Below are 6,136 nucleotides of genomic sequence, written 5' to 3' on the forward strand. Positions count from 1 at the left end.
CCTGATGCGGGCAGCGGAAATCGCGTGCAACCTAGTCGGCCAGTGCCTGGCCCACTCTGCACGGTTAAATTTTACGCCACCTCGAAGGCCGGCTGTACAGATTGTAGGTAATAACACCCCGGCTGAAATCCTGAAAGTCAGGGCTCCTTCACATTTGAATGGAACTGTGTGTTCCTTTCTTATTTTTTGAGTACTTGATACTGCAAGGCCATGTCTGCGTTACACAGATTCGGACCTGTTACATGAAAACGGCTACACGTGATTGTGTGTATGATCACCGGTGAGTGTAACTGATAACAAATTGTATTCCAGGCCATATTCCGTGGACGTGTACGCGTTTTCTACACTACTGGCCACTGATACTGCTACACCACGAAGATGACGTGCTACAGACGCGAAATTTAACCGACAGGAAGAAGATGCTATTATATGCAAATGATTAACTTTTCAGAGCATTCACACACGATTGGCGCCGATGGCGACGCTTACAACGTGCTGAATGAGGAAAGTTTCCAACCGATTTCTCATACACAAACAGCAGTTGAGCGGCGTTTACTGGTGAAACGTTGTTGTGATGACTCGTGTAAGGAGGGGAAATGGGTACCATCAACTTTCCGGCTTTGATAAAGGTCGGATTGTAGCCTATCGTCATTGCGGTTTATCGTATCCCGACATTGCTGTTCGCGTAGGTCGAGATCCAACGACTGTTAGCAGATTATGGAATCGGTGGGTTCAGGAGGGTAATACGGAACGCCGTTCTAAATCTCAACAGCCTCGTATCACTAGCATTCAAGATGACAGTCATCTTATCCGCATGGCTGTAACGGATCGTCCAGCCACGTCTCAATCCCTGAGTCAACAGATGAGGACGTTTGCAAGACAACAACCATCTGCACGAACAGTTCGACGACGTTTGCAGCAGCATGGACTATCAGCTCGGAGACCATGGCTGCGGTTACCCTCGACGCTGCATCGCAGACAGGAGCGCCTGCGATGGTGAATTCAACGACGAACCTGGGTGCACAATTGGCAAAACGTCATTTTTCCTGATGAATCCAGGTTCTGTATACAGAATCATGATGGTCGCATCTGTGTTTGGCGACATCGCGGAGAGCGCACATTGTAAGCGTGTATTCGTCATCGCCATACTGGCGTATCACCCGGCGTGATGGTATGGGGTGCCATTGATTACACGTCTCGGTCACCTCTTGCTCGCATTGACGGCACATTAAACAGCGGACGTTACATTTCAGATGTGTTACGACCCGTGGCTCCACCCTTCATTCGATCCTTGCGAAACCCTACATTTCAGCAGGATGATGCACACCCGCATGTTGCAGGTCCTGTACGGGCCTTTCGGGATACAGAAAATGTTCGACTGCTGCCCTGGGCAGCACGTTCTCCTGATCTCTCACCAGTTGAAAACGTCTGGTCAATGGTGGCCGAGCAACTGGCTCGTCACAATACGCCAGTCACTACTCTTGATAAACTGTGGTATCGTGTTGAAGCTGGATGGGCAGCTGTACCTGTACACGCCATCCAAGCTCTGTTTGACTCAATGCCCAGGCGTATCAAGGCCGTTATTACGGCCAGAGGTTGTTTTTTTTGTGTACTGATTTCTCAGGATCTATGCACTCAAATCGCGTGAAAATATAATGAAGTCAGTTCTGATATATTTGTCCAATGAATACCAGTTTACCATCTGCATTTCTTCTTGGTGTAGCAATTTTAATGGCCAGTAGTGTAAATAACAAGTAATTTCGTGGAGCGTTAAGCTTGTAACCTGTATGTGTAGTCGCTTGTGCGATTAGTTGAAATTTTCTACATGTTAGGCATTCTCGTCTGTAGCCTTATTTGCGCTGATTACTGTTCCCTTTGATGTGTGTTGGCAGGGTAGCTTTGGTAGTAGGCGAGGCGATCCTGTTACCTGGGCCCGGAGCAGAAGCGTGTTTGCTTTCTGCCTCGACAGCACTTCCGTCGTCGCACGGGGTGTGGGTCGCCTGCGGTCTTGTGCCTCTACTAACCACTTGGTGGTTGCTCAAGTTACGTTTGATCGTCTGATGCACGCCACGGCCGAGTGTCACCAACTAATATGGAACCAGTAGTCTGCGCTCTTTGGTTAATTTAGTAAGCTCATCATGTTTAAGCGTGTTTTGCAAGGCCACCGAGATAACATTTGAAAAAAGTTGCACAATATATTGAAATCAGATTTTGATAGCTTTTGAAAATGAAGCAAAGATTTGCAATTTGCTTTAAATGATCATAAATGTAAAATTATGCTCTTCACAAAGTGCGCAAGCATAGTATTCTACTAGTACAATATCAATGAGTCATAAATGGCATCATTCAACTCTTACATATTTCTGGGTGTAACAACTTTTCAGAATAGGAAATAGAATAATCACACAGCGTCAGTCATAGGTCAAACAGGAGCAGTCTTCAGTTCATTAGTAAGACACTGCGAAAAATGCAGTCAGTCTACAAAAGAGATCAATCAGAAAACATATGTGTGACCCATTACATGTGTGTGACCAATCTACTGCTAATACACACTGAGTAAACCACTGTTAAGTTCATAACAGAACGTACTTATCTTGCAGCACATATTAGGGTTTTTTCCTATTTCATTCATGTATGGAGTGTGGGAAGAATACCTTCTTAAACCTTTATGTGAGTGTTGCAATCAATCTAATTTTGTCTTCACAGAAGCAATTTATAGAGGGTACAAAAATGAGGTGGACGATTTGCTCCTGTTTTTTTTTCTTCCTCCCCTCCCCATTGCCATATATATATATATATATATATATATATATATCCATGAAACATGGATCTTGCTGTTGGTGGGACGCTTGCGTGCCTCAGCAATACAGGCAGCCATACTGTAGGTGGAACCATAACGAAGGGGTATCTGTTGAGAGGCCAGACAAACGTGTGGTTCCTGAAGCGGGGCGCAGACATTCGGTACTTGCAGGGGCAACGGTCTGGATGATTGATTGAACTGGCCTTGTAACATCAACCAAAACAGTATCGCCGTGCTGGTATTGTTAATGGCTGAAAGCAGGGGGAAACTACAGCCGGAATTTTTCCCGACGGCATGCTGCTTTACTGTATGTTTAAATGATGATGGCATCCTCTTGGGTAAAACATTCCAGAGGCAAAATTGTTCCCCATTCGGATCTCCGGGAGGGGGCTACTGAGAAGGAATTCGTTAACAGGAGAAAGAAAGCTGGTGTTCTACGGATCGGAGTGTGGAATGTCAGATGCCTTAATCGGGCAAGTAGGGTAGAAAATTTGAAACGGTAAATGGATAGGTTAACGTTAGATATAGTGAGAATTAGTGAAGCTCTGTGGCAGGACGAACAGGACTTCTGGTCAGACGTATACAGGTTTATAACTACAAAATCGAATAGGTGTAATGCAGGAGTAGGTTTAATAATGAATAAAAAATAGGAACGCGGGTAAGCTACTACGAAGAGCTTAGTGAATGCATTATTGTAGTCAAGGTAGACAAGAAGCCCACACCTACCACAGAAGTACAATTTTATATGCCAACTAGTTTCACAGATGATGGAGGGATTGAAGAATGGTATGATGAGGTAAGGGAAATTATTCAGATAGTTAAGGGACACAAAAAATTAATAGTCATGGGGGGTTGGAATTAGGTAGTAAAAAAACTAATCCTTTAATCCTTGCACCTTTAGTACTACTTCTGAGTGCGTTATGGTTGTGGCCTTTTTCTTATCAATACAAACTGTTGAGCCTTTCTTTTGATCCACAGTAATTAGCTAACTCCACTCATTGTGAAATTTGCCTGCTTGGCCTTGTTGGCTGTGACAGCTGTCCGACGTAGTTTTCAGCTTACCATGAATCATGGAAAATTGTGCAATGCCGACATTTCAGCTGGTTTGTGCAAGTTGGGAGTCACGTCCTCTCAACTTATGTTGCGTTTTGAGCAATTGCAATTTTTTCTACTAAGGGTCATTGTCAACGTTTCTGCTGGTGTGTACCAGTTGGGAGTCACGTTTAAATTGCATGCCCTCCCAGCTTTTCTTGTATTTTGGGCTATTGTATAATTATTTAAGGGTCATTATCAATTTTTCTCTTGGTATGTAGCAGATGGAAGTGACATTTAAATTCTATGGCTTCCCAGTTTTTTCTGTGTTTGGGGGATTGTGTATTTTATAGCTTAAGAGATTATTATTAAAGCTTATACATTGTTGCCCACAGCTCGTGGTCTCGCGGTAGCGTTCTCGCTTTCCGAGCGGGGGTCCCGGTTTCGATTCCCGGTGAGGTCAGAGATTTTCACCTGGCCCGAGATGACTGGATGTTGTGTCGTCTTCATCATCATTGCTCATCTTCATTGCGGTCGGAGGAAGCAACGGCAAACCGCTTCCATTAGGACCTTGCCTAGTACGGCGGTGCGGGTCTCCCGCATCGTTCCCCTACGCTCTGTCAAAAACCATCGGATTTTATCTTACACACTGTTAATGGCTTCCCAACGCCCACGGTCAGTGGCATGAGCTGTTATCCTTTCTGTATTTTGGATGGACATTATCCACTTGTGTAACGTGTTACCCGAGCTTGGAAATTGTTAGTACTTTTAGTGGCTGTAACTCATTTTAATGACAAAATTCTTTGTTTAACCGACTTGCAGCCACGCCTAGTTGGTGTGCTTCTTTCTTGTTTTTGGGAAATTTATGCTTCCGGTTTCAAGCCCTGCTCTTAATGGTATAAATTTTCAAAATTTGTTTTGAATGAATTGAGCCTCTTCAATATTTTTTAGACTGTCGGCTTTGCGATTCTTCTAACAAGGTTTTCCAGACTGTAAGTATAATACTGTTGTTAAGCAATGAAGTGTACCCTACGAAACAGCAAATGACGAAATATATGGGTCAACCACTCATGTGTTTTCCTTAAAGTTATCCCAACCCTAGTTGTGAGGTATCACCGATCATTAACCGTTAAATATGGAATACTCTACAGGGAGGAGAAAAATGGTCTGACGAAATTTTAACCCTGGATAGCTGACTCCAGTAGGAACCAAAGTTACTAATGTTATGTAGGTCGATAAGGCACAGTTTTTAAACTACGGAAACTTGGCGCCACGTGCTCCCATTGGCCGCGGGATTGCCCTGCTGCCGCGTGCTCTGGACAATGCACGATCGCGAATGCTTTACCTGCCGGAGATCGCGACGTATCCAAGGCGGCAACGCACGCTCGGTGGCAGCGCGCTAGCCTTCCACTCAGGGGTTTGGGAGGGGGGGGGGGGGCGGGGAATCCGCCGAAGTCTCGACACACCCATTGTAGTTTCATGGTAAGACGTACTGGGAACAAACCCGTCAACAGATGTTAGTTCGCATACAGGAAGTCCTTACACAAATTGTGTTGGTCCTGAAACCGACCTTTTCCGTTGCTAGGACAATGTTTACTTGACGCAGGTGCTCGAATTGGCAACCCTCTGACGCGACGCAAGTTTAGTAACGTCGAACGGAGTTTTGCCGAACGCTTTCAAAGATTCCAGGCATTGCCCTGATGTGATTGACGGTATGTTGAATGCTTGAACTAGAACACTGTAGAATCCCCACAGGGAAAAGTCCGGTGGCGTGAGGTCTGGTGGTCGCGGGGGCCATGTTCTGCGAGCATCTCTGCCAATTATCCGGCCTTTGAAGAGTTTATTTAAATATGCACGCACAGGACGACTGTCATGTGCGGGGGCCCTGTCATGATGCAATCACATGCGTAGCCGTATGTCTAGGGGAACATCTTCCAGCAGACCGGGTAGAGTTTCTTGCAAAACGTGAAGGTAATTTGCCTGGTAAGTTGAGGAGGTAGACGGACTCGTCCAATCAGATGGTCACCCACAATGCCTTCTCAAATATTGAGCGAAAGCCATTCCTGGTGTAATTGGACGTACGTGATGTGAGGATTTCCCCTTGCCCAGTAATGAACGTTTCGAGTGTTTAAAGGCCATCCCGATGGAAGGTGCTTTCGTTGGTAAACAACACGATGCCGGGAAAGTCGGGATCTCGTGCAAAACCTCGCAGAAACCACCGGCAAAACCCTAGCCTTTTTCATAGTACGCCACAGGGTTTAGGTCTTGGACAGGAAGGAAACTAAATGGATGTTCGGCGTCATC

This window comes from Schistocerca piceifrons, chromosome 8 (genome assembly GCF_021461385.2).
Source record: "Schistocerca piceifrons isolate TAMUIC-IGC-003096 chromosome 8, iqSchPice1.1, whole genome shotgun sequence".
Classification (NCBI taxonomy): Eukaryota; Metazoa; Arthropoda; class Insecta; order Orthoptera; family Acrididae; genus Schistocerca; species Schistocerca piceifrons.